Raw genomic sequence first — 23,628 nt, forward strand, 5'->3', positions numbered from 1 at the left:
ACTTATAACCCTTTATTCATGTGACCAAAAGTCTTGTTCCTCCTGACACCGAACTTCACAAATTCCCACTATATCTAACTTTAACCTATCCATTCCCCTTTTTAAATTTTCGAAACTACCTGCTCGATTAAGGGATCTGACATTCCAAGCTCCGATCCATAGAACACCAGTTTTCTTTCTCCTGATAACAACGTCCTCCTGAGTAGTCCCCGCTCGGAGATCCGAATGAGGGACTATTTTATCTCCAGAATATTTTACCCAAGAGGATGCCATCACCACTTAACCATACAGTCAAGCTGCATGACCTCAGGAAAAATTATGGCTGTAGTTTCCCCTTGCTTTCAGCCATTTGCAGTACCAGAACAGCAAGGCTGTTTTGGTTAGTGTTACAAGGCCAGATCAATCATCCAGGCTGTTGCCTCTGCAACTACTGAAAAGATTGCTGCCCCTAGTGAGGAACCACACGTTTGTCTGGCCTCTCAGCCGATACCCCTCCATTGTGGTTGCACCTATGGTACAGCTATCTGTATCACTGAGGGACGCAAGCCTCCCCACAGCAGGGTCCATGGTTCATGGGGGGCTATGTAGGTGGACACAAACAAAATATTTTCACATCTAGAGTAGAATGCTGGTGATCAAAAACTTGTAGGAAGATCCTCCCTCAACGGAAAAAGGTCTTTGATTTAATGATTGCCACCCTAACTTGCGTATCATGTATGTGACACCATTTCCCCTATTTAGTAATAATTCAAAACAAACTGCCCTTCTATAAACTTTTATGATGTTCTCTGTCAGACCTAACTGATGTGTATCCCATTCCACACAGTAATAGTCCAGAAGAAGATGGACAAGTGTAGTATACCTGTTCCACCTCGTCAGTATTCTGGCAATAAAACAGTCTTTGGTTCTTTCCCCTCATTATCTTTTGTGACTATTGCAATTTAATCTATTTGTGACTATAGTCCCAACATATTTAGGTGAATTGAAAGGCTTTTGATTTGTGTGATGTATCATGTAAATTTAGCAGGTTTCTTATAATTGCCACTTTTCACACCATACAGATATCTTTTGACTACCATATTGCAACTGGTTTCCATCTTCTGATGACTTTATGAGCCAGTAAATGACAGCACTATCTACACAAAATATAATAATTCTGTTAAGTTGTCTCCTAAATCATTTATATAGATTAGAAGCAGCAGAGGGCCTATAACACTTCTTCGAGGAATGCTAAATATCACTTCTCTTTAACTCAGTGACTTTCCATCACTTACTATGAACTGTGACAGGAAATCCAGTTGCACAGCTAAGACAATACTCTGAAGGCATGCAACTTGATTATAAACCACTTGTCAAGAATGATATCAAAAGTTTTCTTGAAATCTAGAAATATGGAATCAGTATGAACATCAAATACTGGAGTGTATGTATGATCTATATACTGCATCCTGCCTTCTATTACACAGCATCAGTGCTTTCATGGGATGCCATGTTGAATAAGATGTGTGTCAACATTGAACTATTGGCTGGTGTCGACATGCTGTCTTTTTCAAACATGATATTTACAGGGGACTTTGCCAGTGTGTGCATAGGCACACTGAGGCAGATAATCCACAAATGGGTGAGGAGTTCAGTGCATCCATTGATTTAGTTACAACCTATACCTGGATGTAAATAACTTGCACAGATATGCCATGCAATAAGCTCTGCTGACTGGAGGGTTTTGATGGCTATCCAATGAAGACATTGTTGGATTAGGTAAATTTTCAGATGTGGTTGCTAATTCTGATGTAGGATATGTCATAGAGACAGAAATGGCATATCTTAATAATTTGCATTATGTGCACAGCGATTTACATCTATATCCAGAGCACCTAGTACCATGGAACAGTTCTGTGCCTCAGCTGATGAAGAAGCTAGAGGATAAGAGGAGGTACATAATGCACTACGGAAACCTCCAGTAGTGAGTCAGTTTGGAAATGAAACTGATTAAAGTCTTCTACTCTATCTCCTTCAACTAGTCACACTGGTTGAAAGAATACAGACTGGAGATGATAGCACTGAAAAGAGGGCTTCCACAAATTATGACTTTGACAATGATTATTTAATATAGTGAATAATGCAGTTTTCATAAAGACAATGGAGAGTTGGAGAAACCATTGTGAAATTCACATAGTTCACTGCTGGAAGTGGCATTATGAGGCAGAAATTATATCACAAGGCCAAACTTCAAACAAGTCACTACTTTGAGTTAGGGTTGTGGCACTTTGGAGAAAGCTAAGTTTTGAAAGTGTTCACAAAACCTGTCTATGTCAGTATGTGTATATTGGACCTAATCAAACTCCACATGTAGCAGTTTCATTATGAGTTTGCAAAAACTCATTGCAGTCCCAAATTTACTTTGTATGCAATGGTGACCACTGACCATGTGCTAACATTCTACAGCACACTGTAAATATTGCACTAAAATTATGTCATTTCTCTTTGAACCCGAGTGGGACAATGCACTTAAATTGTACCATTTCTCTTCAAATATGTACTGGTATGCAAACAAAATGGACAAAACATATTTTGTAGCACTCTCTCCACAATCACAAGAAACAACAGTGATAAGTGCTGAAAATTATTTCTGCTGCACTATGATCCACTCACAACTTGACCTCATATTTTAAGTAGAAAAATGCACACTTGCAAGATATCAGCCTCAGAAATCAAACTCATGTGAAAATTTGCGCCATTATTCTGATAGCATGCATTATGACCTCGTGAAAGTACATCTTTTAAACACATGTGCACATTACTTGCTTGTCATTTGCTCCGCTTCACTCCTCATACTTAATGCCCAAGTGCAAAGCACTGTACAGAGGAGTGGGTAAGAGGTTTGTATTGATAATGTCAGTGAACCAACAAGTTACAGTGCAGCACCTCCAGGAATGGTACAGAATGACAGCCAAAGTGCAACATTTAAACTAAAAAGAACTAGAGCTCCTGTAAGTCATGACTGGTAAGCATAATTATATGTAGCTATTTGACTAACTGCAATGAAGCAAGCTGGGATAATTTTAATTCCCCTCTTGATTTGCCATCTGCCTCCTTAAAATTCATTTTTTCAATATTAACTAATTACCATTAACGCACGTAATTAGAATCTGCATTTCCATAAAAGAGAAATATTGGCCCTCAGTTTTGAAGTAAATAACACCAGACCTAATTCTGTGCTTAGTTTTATGTATGTAATTGATTTTCTAATTTATTTTGACTATTCCTAATTAGTGTGTTTTGTTATAGGGCAAAATCAGTGATTCTTTCATAACTTAAAGTCTATTGTTGACATATAAACAAATATAAATTTTGTACTAATTATAAACATTTGGAAGACAAAATACTAGTAATCTTAAAGAATCTGTTTGGCTCTCTTTGAAAACATGTTAGCAAAGCCAGCCCTTAATTAATTCCAAAGTAATTAACAGTTTTGTCAAAAGTATTGTTTACATAACTATATTTGTTAATTTCATGATTTAAACAAATAATTAGACCTAAACATCGAAGTAGAAGAAACTGTTAAAAAGACACAAGTTTTTGATGTATTCAGTTAACTGAGTGAAGTTTTAATTGTAATTTCTGTAAATTTAACTTTAAACAATGTGTAGTTTCAGCACCTATTGTTGTGATGACATATAAGGACCCAATTTTTGGTCATGAGACAGTCAGTCCACGGTCGAGTTTCAGACAAGTAACCTGTGCTGGTTAGAACAACAGCAATACTTCAATTTAACTGTGAAACAAGTGTTAAACACTTAGGTTGTGTGTAAAAACCAATGACAGTGACTGCTCCATACATACCTGATTTTTCTTCAAGAACTATGGACTTTGTGGATATGTTTTCTCTGCTTGTAGATGTTCAGAAGTAAACTATTGTAGGAGTATGTGGAGTTTTGCCTGAAAAGTATTAATGAGGCTTATTACAAATTAAACATTAGTGCACTGGCCATACATGTATAACCGTGTAAATGGGTGGTTGTGAGAAGTGAAAATTAAAGTACTGTGAAACACAACTGTGCATTTGTCAGCTACATCATTTGCAGTAGCGAGTGTCAGAATTACAAACTCCATATTTCAGCCAGTATGATGACACCAAGGACAAACAACAAACAAAATAATTAAAGCAGGAGGAACTGCCACATAACATTTAAACAAGGCAAACAAAAGCTTATGGAGCTTGTATTGTGCTATTATATATACCTTAAATTTCATTGTAGAAGTAATAGACAACTTCATGAAGGAAGACCTGCTAGATATAGAGCAAAACAATGCTTATTTGCTAGAGGGTGGCTATGACAATAATGAGGCTGCGCTGCCCCTTCTATGACATTTATTGATACGCTGGAAAGGGGATGTGAAAACAAGAAAGTAAGTGATGATGAAACCTGCTTTGAAGATTTCATATTGTCAGATACCACTTTGTCCCTGTGCATAACAGACAAGTATGCACTGGTTAGCCAGACCAGCTACCTAACAGGTGGTATGTCCACCTATGGCACAAATAGCAGCAGCGACATGTAATGGCACGGAAGCAATGAGGGCCTGGTAGGTCGCTGGAGGGAGTTGGCACCACATCTGTACACACAAGTCACCTAATTGTCATAAATTCTGGGGCGGGGCAATGAGCTCTGACACCACATTGAATCACATCCCAGATGTGTTCGATCGGGTTCAGATCTGACAAGCTGGGGGGGGGGGGGGGGGGGGCAGCACATCAATTGGAATGCTCCACTGTATTCCTTGAACCACTCCATCACACTCCTGGCACTGTGACATGACACATTATATTGCTGACAAATTGGGAAACATGATTGTCATGAAGGTGTATACCTGGTCTGCAACCAGTGAACAGTACCCTTTGACCATCATGGTGCCTTATACAAGCTCCACTGAACCCATGGATGCCCACATGAATGTTTCCCAGAACATAATGGAGCTACTGACAGCCTATCTCCATCCCGCAGTACAGGTGTCAAGGCGCTGCTCCCTTGGAAAATGACAGATTCACACACTCCCATCACTATGATGAAGAAGGTATTGGGATTCATCAGACCATGTGATGATCTAACACTACACCATTGTCCAATGCCAATGGTCATGTGCCCATTTCAGCTGTAGCTGCCAATGTCATGGAGTTAACATTCACACATGCATGGATACCATCTTTAGAAGTGTTCACTGCACACTTGTACTCTGCCCAGAATTAAAGTCTGATGTTAATTACACCACAGTTCACCACCTGTCCTGTTTCCAAGTCTGCCCAGCATATGATGGCCATTATGTGTAATGAGGAGTGGCCGCCCAACCCCATGACATCTGGATCTGGTTTCACTTTGGTTTCACCACTTGTTGAAGACACTCACCGCAACACTCCTCAAACACCTAACAAGTCATGCAGCTTCCAAAATGCTTGTGCTGAGCCTGTGGGCCATCACAATCTGAACTCGATCAAACTCAGGCAGATTGCATACCTTCCTCATTCTACACACGGAGAGCACACTCACTGATACTATATGCATCATGCATGTGTCTGACCAGGAGTCATTCCCTACTAGGTGACATTGCTATAACCTGGATGGGCTTACATCAATAGAAGGACAGTGGTCACAATGTTCTGGCCAATCAGTGTGTGAACCGAGCTGACACCTTTTGGAAAAGTGGAAAGAAGGGGAATTGGTCTTTCAGGACCATCAAGAGTAGCTTTACATCATTAAAACAAAAAAAGATATGTGTACATCTGGAGTACATATCTTGAAAACCAGGGTACACATCAACAAGAGCTTTCCAAGGTCAACACAGTCTGTCAGTATAAATTTAATAATGCATTCAAGAAAAGAATGACAGTCCACTATTTTAATATACAGCAGTGAGATGTTCGAGCTGCAATGGAGATGGGACTTAAAAAGTTCAAAATACCTGCTGGGTGGGTGTACACTTTCAAGAAGAAACATGATATTGTAGCACAAAAAATAATCATGTTACTACAGCTAAAAATCTGGGCAATGAGATGATCACATAATGCATTGAGAAGTTCGTCATTAACACCAGAGCCTTCATGGAAATGGTTGGTAGACATGATTTGTACAATATGGATCACAGCAGTTTTAATTTAGAAGTCATGTCTGTCAATAACATGATGCACAGCTACACAATAATTCCAACAATATCTTAAGATTCACATGCTGTGTCACAGTTTTTGAGGTGTATTTAAAGCTGACACACAAGCACCAATACCTGCACAAACTGTCAAATAACCATCTGATCCAGAAAAGAGGGATGATTATTGCACTCACAACATGAGCAAGATGAGCAGGTGGGCCATAGTACCTCATATGGGATGTTTAACACCTAGAAAGGGTTCTGAGGAGCAATGGGTACTCTACCAGTTACATAAAAAGTGTCGCAGACTCAAACATTCAGGAAAGTGACGCATTGGAAAAATGAGACTATTTATAACCCGAAAAAGAAGATTAGAAAGTGTCTCAGATCAGCAAAAGAGAAAGGGGACCCCCTTGCAAAGTTGGTAATAAAGTGCATACCATGTGCATGAGGAAAAATCTATGCCAGAATGACTTGACAATCAATCAGTACCACAATCACCAAACATACGTGCCATTGCAGATTGGGGCAGAGCAGGTGCCGTGTGAGACTGACCATATAGTAAAATAAGCTGTTATGCAAGTTCTTGCTGTAGAGAAGAGCTATCACACCCACTTCTTCAGGGAATCAATAGAAATGCACAAACATGACATTAGTTTCAGAAAGAAAGAAGAAAATCTCAGGGTGAATGTATCCTGGATTCCCGTGCTGCAGCGAATGTTCGTTACATGTAGCAAGAGGAAAACTGACAACAGAAAACCACTTGGACATCGGTGTGCCAGGTATGTATAACCTGCAGCCAAGAGCTCAAATCTAGTTAACCACCAGCAATGGATGGAGAAACTTTTAGAATGCGAGCCACTCATGCTGGCGAAACATCAGGAAAATGATCAAACAGATATCAGGCTAAGAACTCTAGACAGAAGCCAACAGGAAATTTATCATCAATTAGCCATGAAAGCCTTAAAAAAATTTTCATAGTTTATAGTTTATGCACTAGTTAATTACAATTATAAGGTCTCTAATGGTATGTCACATACAAAACAAATACAAAGTGCATTTGCAGAGTTTGTTTTTTGTTTTACACCCTGGACTGGCAATACCAAATTGTCAGGAACCTCTGTTTGGTACCAACTGCAACTGTAAGTATTACAAGGGTTTAGTAATCTAGGATTGATTATAGATTCATTTTCTGGCCACAGACACTTGTCAATATATGAAGAGAATGTAGAAAAGACACTGCAGTTTTTATATTGACAATACCACCAAGTGGAAAAAAGTACTGTCTAGCTCTGGATGTTTTTGGCTTTCGCATATTTCAAGGTTTTGTCCACATGTTTACCAACTCAATGTAACTTCTGAGTGTCAATATGAACTTCGGCCAGTGCAACAACTTCCTTCAAATGCAGTCTCTTCTTTACAGATAGTTATGGGCACCAGAATATTGGCCAGTTGTCCAGTACACTTTGTATCAAAGTGGCTACACCACTGAACATATAGTTGGTGGCAGAGCCCTCTTCATTTTGAAAATGTTTATGTTGCCATTCACAAATACAGTGTAAATGAATGAAACAAAAGTGTGTGTCATTAAATAAGTTGTGCAGCACTGTTTAATTACTAACACTGCTGTTGTGCATTATTTTCTTTGGACTGTAAACCTGTCAATGTTTGCAGGAGCTGTGCTGTTATTCAATAGGAGGGCTCTGGTTGTTACTCCACCATACAGTACTTCATACTTGGGCATTAACCCTAGAACACTAAAGAGGGGAAATGTTACATTGCTACTAAATCATCACAAAATATACTACTACAAATTTTATTCAAAACAAGTCATAATTTATAGGTTATGTATTAGTTAATTCCAATTATTAGATCTCCAGTGGTATGTTACATACCAAATTAAGTACAAAATGATCTATTTTATACCCTACTGCAAACACAAATTTTGTGAAGGTTTAGCGATCTAGGGTTAATGGGCACAGTGGGATGGAGAAAGTGACAAACAAGTAACGTGCATGTGTGTTTCAAAGCTGCACTTTCAGGCCATAACTGTACACTGTCAGAATAATGGCCCAAATTTTTACACATGATTGATTGTTGGGGCTCTTATCGTGCACATGTGCATTCTTTGCCTCAAAATACAAAGTCAGGATGGTGATGTTTCCTTGTCAGAGAAGAGGTGTAGATGTTTCTGTGTGCTACTGCACATGCTTTGATGTGACATCATTCCTACAGACACAAGGCCCATGAGAAAGACATAGTGTGTGACACTGCAGGTCTTACAAGTGCCAGCAGATGGCCCCTGATCTGGCACTAACTGTGCTACAAGCCTCACAGCACTAAATCAATAGAGGCAAGAACAGAAATAACAAGGGGGCAATATCCTTACCATGCTGTCTGAGCCCTAACCAAGCAACTAATCAAAAGCTTCAACTGGAAGTCCAGTTGAAAAGTGCTATGTTTCACCCATTTGCAGGTTCATATTACTATTGTTGGTTTTGGTGCACTGAAGATTTATAACAAACATGTCACCTTTGATGTGATTTCTTACAATTAAATGTCAATTAATGATGCATTTATAGGGGACATCCTAATATAAACAATACTATTATTCTTGGTTGCATCTATTCAGTATGTCCATGTGGTTTGAGATATTGAGTATGAAACTGAAGGAAGTAGGTTCACATCCTGTTGAATGCTGACATTGTTTTCTCAATTCTTCCCATTTATAATAGATTCTGGGATCAGCAATAACATTTGTATTCTTCATTGTCACAAATATTTGGCCATTTTATCTGAACATGTTGTGAATTCTGAGGGTGTGGTTAGGCAGAAGGACTGAGAAGAATGTGGTAACTAATGTTCAGGGTTTCATATCCAAAGTTGTAGATAAATGCTGCATGAGCCATCACTGTTGATATGCAAATGGACAGTTTCATCTATTGTATGAAGACTTGCAATACAGATGAAGTAATAAGGTACCATCCTGACAGATTTGAAGCATCTGGGCAGGTGGCTGATACTCATTGCACAATATCTGTGAGCAGTAAGATTATGAGCATAAGATGAGGCAAATGGGTTGCAGATTGTGGAGTTTGTAGGGCTCAGATAAAAAATGTATCATACTGTCCAGATACAGATGCCACCCAAAAGTGGACAAAGGATGTACATCATGTTGGCTCAGTGGTGCTCATGATTGATTAAAAGGAGTGCCTGCTTGGTGGTGTTGACACTACACCACATATAGTGCACCAAGAAAGCATTTGATTGTGAGATAATGTGGTCAACACTGTATTGGAACTGAAAGTCAGTGTTACATGCCATACTGACAAACCGTGCATTTGTGAGAATTGGATCAAGATGCTCTCATTCTCATACTACTCACTCAGGTGACAATAAGAGAGTGGATGTGTTTGTTTTTAAATAGTGTATATGTGAGTAAGTGTGTGTGAAACAGTACAGACTGCATATTGTAGTGAAAATAGGTGCATGTGTCAATGGGATGATTGCACATTTTTTATTTTTTTATTTTTTATTTGTGTGTGTGTGTGTGTGTGTGTGTGTGTGTGTGTGTTTGTGTGTGTCTACTGTATGGAGTGTGTTCCAGAAATAATTTTAAAAACTTTGGGGATATATTCCTTATACCTTAACAAGAAAAAAATTCATATAAAGATATGTCCAAAAATCGTTTGTTTTAAAGTTATTAATGAAAGTTGATGTAAAATGGCTTTCCAGGCACAACCCAACAGAGCAACTTATCCATGCACCGACTTGACTCATTGTATCCTAGATGGTGGTGTGTTGCCAAGGAGACTTGTTACATTCATTCGTCTGTCTTCAGTTTGTCAACTGTGTACATCTGCTACAGTGATGAGTTAACTGAAAGTGCTTCATTCAGCATGCCAGGGTATTCATTTTGTGAGCAGGCAGACATAATTTTAGCGTACAGCCACATGAATGCTAATGGACATGAGGCTGCATGTCTGTATCATACACCATTTGCAGACAGTGGAATCATCCAGACTTTATTTCTGTGGACAAATTTCTGATACAGAATTTGTAGCACAACAAACTATTGATCAAGGAAGGCCATGTGTTGCATGTATGCCTGACCAGAAAGAGCATGTTCTGTGGCCTGTTGAAGAAGAGCAAGACAAGTAGTCCTGGCATGGGGTACATCTCCAAGTTCAGGATGGAGGATACTTCATCCAGCAACTCATGCATCTGTAATTTCTTCAACTTGCATAGGGCCTTGTGCCAACCAATCACCCACCATGGAAGACCTTTTTTGTATGGTTTGTTTCACAAACTATCAATCCGTTGTTTGTCTCTTCAGTTTTGTTTACAAATGAGGCAACATTTACAAATTTTCGCAACCAACACATATGGGTCAATCACAATCTTCATGCTACACTACAGGCTAGACATTAGCATCCATTTAAGATAAATGCAGTGGCGGCTCGTGCAAAGTTATACCAATGTGCTACAATGTGGTGACCCATGGGCTTTTGCCTTACAATGGTCTTAACCAGTACTAAATTGAATATATTAATCTTACATACATAAATTGAACTGTTGAAATATAATTAAATTATATAATTAAAAGTTTAACTTGTGCAGAACAAAATAAAATGGAAAATAGTTGGGATGTGTGGAAATCAAACACAGGTCTACAAATTAGCAATTTATGTTTTAGACCACTCACCTACAGTGGAGCCTTGACAATAGTGCTTAAATAATTCCTCATACTGTATGCCTGCATGATATATTACATGCAGTTTCAAAGACAAATACTGACCTGGTGCTGTGAGCAATGTAACGCTTGTAGTGCTGGAAGGGATGGCACCACTGAGAATGAACAGTAGAAAGCAGACAGCTGTGTCACTTCTCTGAGTTGATTGAAGAATGGCTGACCATCATTTCAGCACTTGACATTGGTTTCTAGTTATCATGGAAATGGCACTATAAAATACATTTCTGTCAATTTTGTTTGCACACTAGAATACATTTAAAGATGAACAGTGTAATTTTAATGCAATTTCTAGCTTACATTTGAAGAGAAATGGCAACATTTAAGTCTGATATTTACAGTGTGCTGTAGAGCATTAGGACATGATAACCAGCTGCATCTTGATTATTGTGTGGGCCGGAACATCAGAACTGTTCAGTAATTAGAACAAAACAATTGAACTGACACACTGTTATTATTACCAACAACAGAGGCAGAAATAGAAAAAAAATATTCATACAAAAATTAAGAAAAAATCCTCTGCAGGACAAGATCAGTCCCCTGGTTTCTTCTCCATAACTGCAGCAAACGCATAAGTAAATCACTGTCCCACATAATAAACTCTTCATTCCTCAACGGCATATTTCCTAATAAACTCAAGACCACAAAAATCATACCCATTCATAAAAAAGGAAGTAAAGATAATATCAACAATTACAGGCCAGTAGCAGTACTCTCAGTATTCAGCAAAATATTTGAATATACTATGGCAGGCAGACTAAAATCATTTCTGAAAAAAAGAAAAGCCATATCACCTGCTCAGTTTGGTTTCCAAGGAGGAAAAAGCCACAACTGATGCAATACAGCAACTTCCAAATTACACCTTAACACTAGTAGACAAGAAGCTTCCAGTCAGAGACATTTTCTTGATCTAACAAAGGCATTTGATATGGTCAATCACAATATACTGCTTCAAAAAATGTATTCCCATGGAATAAGGGACAGTGGCCAGAAACCATTATGTCCAAATTAATGTAACCAATTGATGAGGAATTGCTAATACTGTACAGTCATCTACTCAAATCACAGAACATGGAGTTCCCCAAGGCTCGGTGTTGGGACCCTTATTATTCTTACTTTATATAAACGACCTCCCCTTAAATTTACACAATAACAGAACCTTCCTCTTTGCTGATGATACCACAATTATGATATCTGACTCAAATGAACATCTTCAAGACGCAATAAACATGAGCACAGCACAACTTAACTCATAATTTAATTCCAACAGACTACTCCTAAATATAAAAAATACAGCTGGTATTACTATCCAAACAGTCCAAAATAAAAACCCACCAGTACCAAATATATCACTGAGTAATGATAAGACCAATTATGTAAAGGAAACGAAATTTTGGGGGGTTACCATTACTGACACACTCACATGGAAAAGCCATATTGATATAAATTATGTTTCATGATTAGACAAATAAGGAATATTGTTAATACCAGTACCCCTCACATCAATGTACTATGCTCTTTTTCCACTCTGTATTAAGCTACAGAATTATCTTTTGGGGCCACAGTGCAGAAGCAGTAAGGCTGTTTTTAAAGTTGTTCGAATAATATTATTTAAACAGCAGAAAGAATCTTGTAAACCACTGTTTCAGAATATAAACATATTACTCCTCCCATGTCACTACATACTGGACCTACTATGTTTCACCAAGAAAAATATTAGCAACTTAGATATAAACTCAAACTGGCACCAACATGATACAACGCCAAAGAACTCTCTATGAGTAATTCTCCATTAAACAAAACTAGACAGTAAAGGTGTCAAATATATGGGAATAAAACTCTACAATCATCTCCCAATAGCAGTGAAGAACTTTGCACAAGTGAAGGATTTTAAAGTAAAACTATGGTCACTCCTAATTAAACACTGCATCTACAGCATACAGGAATTCCTCGAAAACAACCTGCTATAAGGAACTGCTCAACAAAAACATCAGATAATTGATCCCAAACTACTGACCTTATGTAACATAACTTAATGTAAGTTTTATTGGTATAAATGCTAAATTCTGGTACAGACTAAATATAAGACCTAAGTACATTACACATGTGATATAAATATGTAATCATTTCATAGATTCATGGACATGTACCTCTTCTTATAAATACCTAATATGTATCAAATAACCTGTCCTGTATCATGATGTGCATTTCTGTACAATGTATGATTCAGAGGATCAAAATAAATAAATATATAATCACATTTTTGTCTACATTTTGGTGCAGTTAACTTAGAGAATCCTCTTTAACTGTGCTTTTTTTTTTTTTTTTTTTTCAGAAACTTAAGTAGAGCATGTCAATTCATTATGAAGTTATATTTCTGGAAAGTAGGGACCTAGTGTAAATCTTAAGTTGTTTGATCTAGAAACTTTTATATTAGTAGTTTGCTTACATGTAGCCTACTCACATTGAAGTTACATTAAAATCTACATTCTATAGTGAATTTGATAATTAATAAATACTTCAGTTAAATGAGTGCTGAGTTATTGTTGCAAGCAGAAATAATTAACTTTTTACATTAGATCATTCACCTGGAGCACTAGATTGCAGGTCTAATTTTTGCATTTTGTACATAATGTAACAAAAATTTTGTAGTGTAAAGTGTGTTAAGCAATTTAATTCAATTTATAAGCATGTAATGTGTGTTGTAATATATGATAAGTGTGGATATTGCTGTAGTATAGACAGAGAGGGAGTGGTGCATGCAGACTGGGGGGGGGAAAAAATAAATAAAAATTTTAAAAAAAACTGAACAGATGGCAAAGATTAGTGTCCTCCAGGCTGAATTAGAACATATGAAAATGGAACAACACTACTCGCCATTAAAATTGCTACTCCAAGAAGAAATTCAGATGATAAATGCATATTCAATTGACAAATATATTATACTAGAACTGACATGTGATTACATTTTGACTCAAACAGAGCTTGGATTGTGTGTACATGTACAGCTGCCCATGCAGCTCATCAAGAGTAGTGACTGGCATATAGTGATGAGCCAGTTTCTCGGCCACCATTGACCAGACGTTTTCAATTGGTGAGAGATCTGGAGAATGTGCTAGCCAGGGCAGCAGTCAAACATTTTCTGCATCCTCTTCCATTTCCGTAATATTGTCCTCAAGTACATCGCCCTTGTATAGACCCTCTATATACTCCTTCCACCTTTCTGCTTTCCCTTCTTTGCTTAGAACTGGGTTTCCATCTGAGCTCTTGATATTCATACAAGTGGTTCTCTTTTCTCCAAAGGTCTCTTTAATTTTTCTGTAGGCAGTATCTATATTACCCCTAGAGAGATAACCCTCTACATCCTTACATTTGTCCTCTACCCATCCCTGCTTAGCCATTTTGCACTTCCTCTCGATCTCATTTTTGAGACGATTGTATTCCTTTTTGCCTGCTTCATTTACTGCATTTCTATATCTTCTCCTTTCTTCAATTAAATTCAATATTTCTTCTGTTACCCAAGGATTTCTACTAGCCCTCGTCTTTTTACACACTTGATCCCCTGCTGCCTTCACTACTTCATCCCTCAGAGCTAACCATTCTTCTTCTACTGTATTTCTTTTCCCCATTTGTGAGAATTGTTCCCTTATGCTCTTCCTGAAACTCTGTACAACCTCTGGTTTAGTCAGTTTATCCATCTCCCATCTCCTTAAATGCCTACCTTTTTGCAGTTTCTTCAGTTTTAATCTACAGTCCATAACCAATAGATTGTGGTCAGAATCCCAATCTGCCCCTGGAAATGTCTTACAATTTAAAACCTGGTTCCTAAATCTCTCTCTTACCATTATATAATCTATCTGAAACCTTCTAGTATCTCCAGGATTCTTCCATGTATACAACCTTCTTTTATGATTATTGAACCAAGTGTTAGCTATGATTAAGTTATGCTCTGTGCAAAATTCTACCAGACAGCTTGCTCTTTCATTTCTTAGCCCCAATCCATATTTACCTACTATGTTTCCTTCTCTCCCTTTTCCTACTCTCGAATTCCAGTCACCCATGACTATTAAATTATTGTCTCCCTTCTCTACCTGAATAATTTATTTTATCTCATCATACATTTCATCAATTTCTTCCTCATATGCAGACCTAATTGGCATATAAACTTGTGCTACTGTAGTAGGTGCGGGCTTTGTGTCTATCTTGGCCACAATAATGTGTTCACCTTACTGTTTGTAGTAGCTTACTCGCACTCCTATTTTTTTGTTCATTATTAAACCTACCCCTATTTGATTTTGTATTTATAACCCTGTATTCACCTGTCCAAAAGTCTTGTACCTCCTGCCACCGAACTTCACTAATTCCCACTATATCTAACTTTAACCTATCCAATTCCCTTTTTAAAATTTCTAACCCACCTGTTCGATTAAGGGAGCTGACATTCCACGCTCCGATCCTTAGAACACCAATTTTCTTTCTCCTGATAACAAATCAGTTAAATATTTACACAATTAATATTGCAACATCACAGTTTAATGTAAGCACAAGATAAGCAATTGCAAATGTGAAAAGCTGGTACGTTAACAACCAGTGTAACTGCTACAATGTTGAATGCGAGCATACAAATGTGCATACATTTTGTTGTAAGGGTGCTGGATGTCAGTTTGCAGGATGGAGTTCCACACCTGTTGCACTTGGTCTATCAATACAGGGCAATACATGGACAGTTATTGCTGTTTGTGGATGACACTAGAATTGTCATCAAACAATGTCCCATGTGGGCTCAATTGGAGACAGATCTGGTGATCAAGCAGGCCAAGGCACCATGTCAGTACTCTGTAGAGCATGTTGGGCTACAACAGCAGTATGTGGGTGAGAATTATCATGTTGGAAAACATCCCATGGAATGCTGTGCATGAATGGTAGCACAACATGTTGAATCACCAGACTGACATACAAATTAGTAATCAGGGTGCATGGGATAACTATGAGAGTGCTCAATCTGTCATACGAAATTGTACCCCAGACTATGCATCTGGGAGTAGATCTAGTGTGTCTAGCAAACAAACCGGTTGTGTGCAGGTCTTCAACTGGCCTCATTCTAACCAACACACATTGACACTGAGGTAGACCCAACCTTCAACAGAAAATACAACAGACCTCCAACCTACCCTCCAATGACCTCTTGCTTGACACAACTGAACTCCCATATGGCAGTGGTATGTGGTAAGTTGAACACATGTTAAGGGGCATCTGGCTTGGAGCTGTCCTTGAAGTAACCAATTTGTAACAGTTCATTGTGCCTCTATATTGCCAATTGCTGCTCAGATTGCTACTACAGACATAGTACAATGCTGAATGCAGTGGTCTTCCCTCTCGGTTAAGTCATGTTACTGTCCAGAGCCCAGTCTTCTTGTGACCATACATTTTCATGTCCACCACTGTCAGCAATCATGTGCAATGGCTACATTCGTGCCAAGTCTTTCTGCAGTGTCACAGAAGGAACATCCAACTTCTTGTAGCCCTATTACACAACCTTGTTCAAACACAGTGCGGTGCTGACAATTGCATCTTTGTCACCTTAAAGGCATTATTGACTAATATAAACTCAGTCGTCCAATCCCAAAGGTAATTGACACTCATGACTTTTACAGTGTATATTTATAGCAAACCTGATTTGCATCCTCTGAGTGGCACTACTAGAGCCATTTTTAAGTAACTGGTTCAAAATTAGAATAGAGATTAATTTTCAGATGCAGAAACACACCTACCAACATTTGTTTATGTCACACAGCTCCTTCTTCATGTTGCCTTTTTTCTATCAGTGTATATTTAATAATCATTTCTTAAATATAGTAGAAATTATAGGGACAAACAGTTCAAGAGAAAAACAAAATCAGTACACTGAAAAAGCAACTGTCATAAAATTCAGTCATTTATATGTATCACCAGCTTCTCCTTCTGCAATTAAGAAAATTATACTTTCTCTCAAACATAAAAAACTCATCTGATTTTGATGGTGTTTCCAATAGAGTACTAAAGATTTATTCCCCTGTAATAGGTATTGTCTTATCTAAAATATGTAATGCATCTCTGACTCAAGGCATTTTTACAGAGAGACTGAAATAGACCGTTGTTGAACCTGTCTTTAAGCAACATGACAGGAGAGATATCAATAACTACCCACTTGTTTCACTGCTGACATCATTTTCCAAAATTTTTGGGAAGGTGATGAATTCTAGAACAGCATCTCACTTGAGTGATAATGATATCATCAGCAAACAACAGTGTAGCTTTCAGAACTGTTGCTCTACTGAAAGTGACATTTACATGTTCACTCACCAAATTTTAGAAGCATTAAATAGAAAAAAACTGCACAAGTAAGTAGCAGCAATTACTATGTTCTGTGACCTATCTAAGGCATTTTAATGTGAATCACAATATTCTTCTAGATAAACTGAGGTTTTATTGAGCTGATGGTATAGCCAACCAATGGATAACATCATAGCTAAGCAAATGCATGGAGAAATTTGTACTTAATAATTCAATCAATATAATCAGGGGAAATTCTGTTGACTGGGGAGAAATCATGTATTTGCTTCTGTGAGGGTTGATCTTATGTCCACTATTGTTCCTCATACATGTAAATTGACTTCCATCTAATATACAACAAATAGAATTAGTTCGTTTTGCAAATGACACTAGCATTGTAATAATCCAAGCATACCTACAGAAACAGAAGAAATGGTCAATAATGTTCTTAAAAGTATTATGAATAGTTTTCCGTGTACAGTCTCACCTCCAATTTCAAAAATATACAACATATTCAGTTCACAACAACTAGGCGTGTAACACATGGGGATCAGGGAGAGTGAGGAATAATGACTAGGGAGAAAATGTCAAAAATTTTTGTGGTCCATATTGATGAGAACTGGAACTAGAAAAAACAAATTTTGGAACTGCAAAACAATTCAGTTCAGCCACATTTGCACTTAGAATCACTGCAAATCTTATGGAGAGACAAATCAGTAAGATGGCTTATTTTCATTCAATAATGTCATATGGAATAATGTACAGATGTAGCTAATTAAGAAAGAAAGTCTTTATTTTTCAAAAATGTGCTGTAAGAACAAAATATGGCACTCACTCATGATCATCTTGTAAATATCTGTTTATGGTGTTGGGCATTCTAACTGCCGCTCACAGTATATTTATTCACTCATTTTTGTAAAACGACCTGTTCCGCATCATTATGATTTATTGTGCAAATGATCCATGAAACATGAACCCAACAAACTAATTAACTAATCTTGTATATTTTGTGTACATGTCTGATGATGGTATGTGTGTGTGTGTGTGTGTGTGTGTGTGTGTGTGTGTGTGTGTGTGTGTGTGTGTGTGTGTGTGGTGTACTGCAATAACTGATATTGCAATAACTGAATTGTAAAAACAAAATCCATTGCAGTAAGTGAGAAAGAATAATAACTGTAAATGCTTCCATAGCAAACATGTCGAACTGTATACTATAAGTTACTGTGGTGCTGATGAGGTCGACACCAGCATCGATCTGAGTATCGTCTTTGAACTAAGCTAAGATTATCTTTGTGCAGTTCTGCCATGTCAGTTCTTTGTAAGCCTTGCTTGTGTAAAGAGGTGAATAAATGAACTACTGTTAAAAAGGTGTTGTTTGGTGTAACTGACCCAAACATCCACCTCATTACTATTACTGTAAAAAGTATCCCTGTAAAAAAAATAAAATAAAAATAATAATAATTGCTGCCAGAAGGTATTTTAAATTCTGAGTGTCTCTAACATTGTAAACAAGCACATATTGTATAAAATAAAAATACTGTAAATAAATTTGTTGCTCTATTTCCTCGATTTTATTCAAAGAATACTTTCAGTCCTCAAAATAAAAATAAACAAATAAAAAAGTCAGCACTGTTGTACTGTGTATAAATATATATATATATAAAAAAGGCACAAGTTATGAGTATTTAAATGACATGTATATAAAATTGATGAAATAATTGGGAGGGAAAAATAAATGGCAGCCACTTTTTGAGTATTAAATTGTAGAAGGATAATTGGGTAATAACTGGTGAGACTACTCACCCTTGAATTTCCTGCTATTTTCACTTACGGCAATTCATGTAAAATCCTTGGTAGTCATTTTTAGGATATAAATAATTATAATTCAGCAATAAATAATGGTGACAAGTCATTAGTTGGTTAATAAATAATAGTTACAGATCATTAGTAAAAGTGATACTTTAAGTGGCTCACTTGTAGAGAATAATGGAGACCTTGACCCAGAGAGGATGTTGACCCTTGGTTGTAGTATCTGGCAACAATGCAACCTTCACACTTGACATTTGAGAAGTCTGGCAACAGTGCAGAATGGGCTCATTCTCTGAATGGCCCACTATTGCTGCTTATTATGAACTGTGAATTTCTTACAGTGACAATGCATCATGAGCCCCACAACTTGATTAGAAGCTACTTGGGAGGAACAGTGTCAAAAATCTTGTCGAAACCTAGAAATATTGCCGCAAGCTTTCATACATGCATTGCAGTGTAATAGTAAGCATCATTTGCTGGCATGCTGCAGGCCACTGGTTCAAACATAATTACAAGCAATTATTAATTAATTTTTATTTGCCATTTCTGCAATGTTCTTGAAATATCTCATGTTTGTAATGTTTGTAAATCTGGAATATTTGATGACTCTATAAATACTTGCATTCTGGAGTACTCAATGTTTGTGTAAAGAACTGCTTTCTGCCCTGGAGTCAGTTCTGGTTGTATGTTGGTTCAGTAATAAACACGTTTTCAATTATCAAGGGTTGTACTTCAATGATGACCCAGCGTTCAGATTTGGTCTTGATTGTGGTTACAACATGACATGGTTTGGTGGAGGGGCTAGGTACTTCATAACATCTTCAGCACCATGGTTCAATCACCAGTTCATGGTGTCAATCACCAGTTCATCTTCACCAAAGCAGTTATAATCGCATTAGTATGCAGTATCAGTTATCTTTATTACAACAGAACTTTCTGGGACTCAGAAATAAAGTTGATGAACTACTCATTTGCATCGATGAAATGAATTCATCTAACGAAATTGACATAATCTGCCTCTCTGAACATCAAGTGACCACTGGTATAGATATGTTAGACATTTCAGGATTTAAGCTAGCTTCCTACTTCTGCAGAGTAGATATGGAGGAAGGAGGAGTTGCCACATTTATTAAAAACTGCCATAAATTCAAGAACATTGACATTAATAAATTCTGTTTATAGCAGCATCTAGAAGCATGTGCAACAGAAGTAGAGTTCCATAACAGGTCCTATATAATAGTAGCTATTTACCGATCACCTGCAGAAAATTATAATCTATTCATAAATCATCTAGAAGCTCTTTTGGGTTATTTAACAGTAAGAAACAAAGAAATTTTGATTGCTGGTGACTTTAATACAGATTTTCTAATTCAATCTTCCAGTAAACATTTACTGCAGTTAGTAATGTTGTCTTTCAATCTAACTTACACTGTAAACTTTCCAACTAGGATCACTAAATCCTCAAGGACAGCCATTGATAACATTTTTATAGACAAATCAAAGAAACAAAATCATATCATAAAACCTGTAATAAATGGACTATCAGATCATGACATGCAGTTCCTTGTTTTAGATGTTAATTCTAAGCAGATTATCAAGACTGCTAAATCTGAGTACAGGAGAGTATTCAATCAACCAAAAATTGAGTGTTTTAGAAAACTGCTCCAAGATATGAACTGGAAAGATGTTTATAGTGCTCATGACATGAATGAAAAATATAACACATTCATGAACAATGTCAGTACCATGTTTGAAAACTGTTTTCCTCTCAAAGTTATTCAAATTAAACAGAAGTCTATAATAAAACCATGGATCACACAAGGAATAAAGATTTCCTGTAAGACAAAAAGGAAAATGTACCTGTCGACCAAGAATAGCTCCAATGCTGATGATTTAGCTAAATACAAGGAATACTGTAAAATATTAAACAAAGTAATTCAGGCATCTAAACAAATACACTATGAGAAGAAGATAGCAATGTGAGGGAACAAAATGAAAACAATATGGGATATAGTGAAAGAGGAGACTGGTAGAACCAGAAAGGAACAGGAGCAAATAGCACTAAGGGTAGATGACACATTAGTAACCAATGGGCATAGTGTGGCAAATCTATTTTACAAGTACTTTATATCCATTACTGATAGAATGGGATTGTCAGGATCTGTAAATAATGCCCTTGAATATCTGAAACTAGCCTTTACAAATAGCTTTAGGAACATGAATATGTCACTCACATCACCAAAAGAAATAACTTCCATAATAAAATCTTTAAAAACAAAGCATTCTAGTGGTTACAATGAAATATCAACAAAGTTAATTAAGGCATGTTCTTGTGAGTTTAGTACAATTCTAAGTTACTTGTGTAACCAGTCAATTATAACTGGGACATTTCCTGACTGGCTGAAATATGCAGATGTTAAGCCTCTATTCAAGAAAGGGGAAAAAGAGATGCCATCAAACTACAGACCAATTTCACTTTTGCCAGCATTCTCAAAAATTTTAGAAAAAGTAATCTACAGGCAGCTTCTCAACCATCTGACCACAAGTAACATATTATCAAGAACACAGTTTGGATTTCTGAAGGGTTCTGATATCGAAAAGGCTATCTAAACCTACAGTGAAAATGTACTTAATTCATTAAATAACAAGTTACAAGCAGCAGGTATTTTCTGTGATTTGTCAAAGGCATTCGATTGTGTAAACCACAACATCCTTTTAAATAAATTAGAATTGTATGGTGTCACGGGCAGTGCTGCAAAATGGTTCAAGTCATAGCTCGCTAACAGGAAATAAAGGGTGTCAGTGCAAGGGACTAGTGAATTAAGTCATCAGTCATCATCAGAATGGGAAGAAATTACATGTGGTGTCCCACAAGGATCCATCTTAGGGCCATTGCTTTTTCTTGTGTACATTAATGATCTCTCATCAGTTACACTGCCAGAAACAAAGTTCATTTTGTTTGCAGATGACACAAGTATTGCAATAATAGTATGTCGAGTGTAGTTCTAGAAAGATCTGCTAATGATATTTTCATGGATATTAATAAATGGTTTAAAGCCAACTCACTGACATTAAACTTCGAAAAGACTCACTATATGCAATACAGAACCTGTAAGAGCTTTCCACCCAGCATATGCATAAAGTACAAAGAAGAGCAGATAGAAGAGGTTGACAGTCTTAAATTCCTGGGATTACAACTTGATAATAAATGCAGTTGGGAGGAGTACACCACAGAACTGCAGAAATGCCTTAACAAATCTGTATTTTCAATTAGAGTGTTAGCAGACATAGGCGACATAAAAGTGAAAAAGCTTGCATACTTTGCCTACTTTCATTCCATAATGTCATATGGTATAATATTTTGGGGTAACTCTTCAAGTCAAACAAAAGCTTTCAGAGTCCAAAAGCATGCAGTACGTATTATTTGTGGAGTAAACTCACGGACGTCTTGTAGAAACCTCTTCAAAGAACTGGGTATACTAACCACTGCCTCTCAGTATATTTACTCCTTAATGAAATTTGTCCTAAATAATATATCTCTTTTTCCAACAAACAGCTCAATTCATACATACAATACCAGGAACAAAAATGATATGCACAAGGACTTAAAAGCACTTACTGTAGTTGAAAAAGGGGTCCACTACTCAGGAACACTCATCTTCAATAATTTGCCAGCAAACATAAAAAATTTAGTTACAAATAGAGATCAGTTTAAAAGGAGCCTGAAAGATTTACTAGTGGCCAACTCCTTCTACTCCATTGACGAATTTTTTAATAGAAACAAATGATGTGTTGTATATATTTATACTATTAGTATTGTTATTTCAGCTTTAAAAAAATTTAAAAAAAGGGTGACATGTTCCACATCCACAAGGATCTCCTCAACACGGATCTATGGAACGAAAACTAATCTAATGTAATCTAATCTCTAAGGCAGCATAAAAACCATTGCTCACACAGACAGGAACTGGAGTAGACAAGCAGTATATTCTTCCTAAGACTCATATATTCAGCAAACAAATAGACTCAAAATCTGCAGTAAGTCAACTATACACTAGTTATCAATCAGTATTTTTTTGAATCACCGACAAAATGCCTGAAAGAATTTGACGAAGTCACCAAATACAACAGATGAAAGTACGCCATCGGTGACAGTTTCCAAGATGACAGGATATCTCCTTGACATCATCACTGATGGCCAACCAGTCCAGGCACTATATGCCTCAATGGTTTCTTTTTCTGTAATGTTTAATGCTTATCATCAGCAGCAAAAGAAGACTACATTCTACAATATGAAAGCGAGTGTACTGGTGGTCACAAATGGGAAATGTGTCCAGCCAACAGGATTGTCATTTTAACAGTATGTAGTTACTGTGGTATCCTCAGATGAAACTTCTTGCAGTTGTAAAAAGCAGTAATAGGCTTTGGAAGTTCAGAGCCCCAGACTGATGAAGCTATTCCAACAAGCATATATAACAGAGACTCATATGGGTGGTTGTTTGCAGTTGTTATTGTTACACCACCACCATCAATGAGACATGTTCCAGTATCAAACCAAGAATGTGAATCCTTTGTCAATGGTACAAAGCAGCTCAGGCTCACAAAAGAAATCTGCA

The sequence above is a fragment of the Schistocerca gregaria genome, chromosome X, assembly GCF_023897955.1.
Source record: "Schistocerca gregaria isolate iqSchGreg1 chromosome X, iqSchGreg1.2, whole genome shotgun sequence".
NCBI classification, from domain to species: Eukaryota; Metazoa; Arthropoda; class Insecta; order Orthoptera; family Acrididae; genus Schistocerca; species Schistocerca gregaria.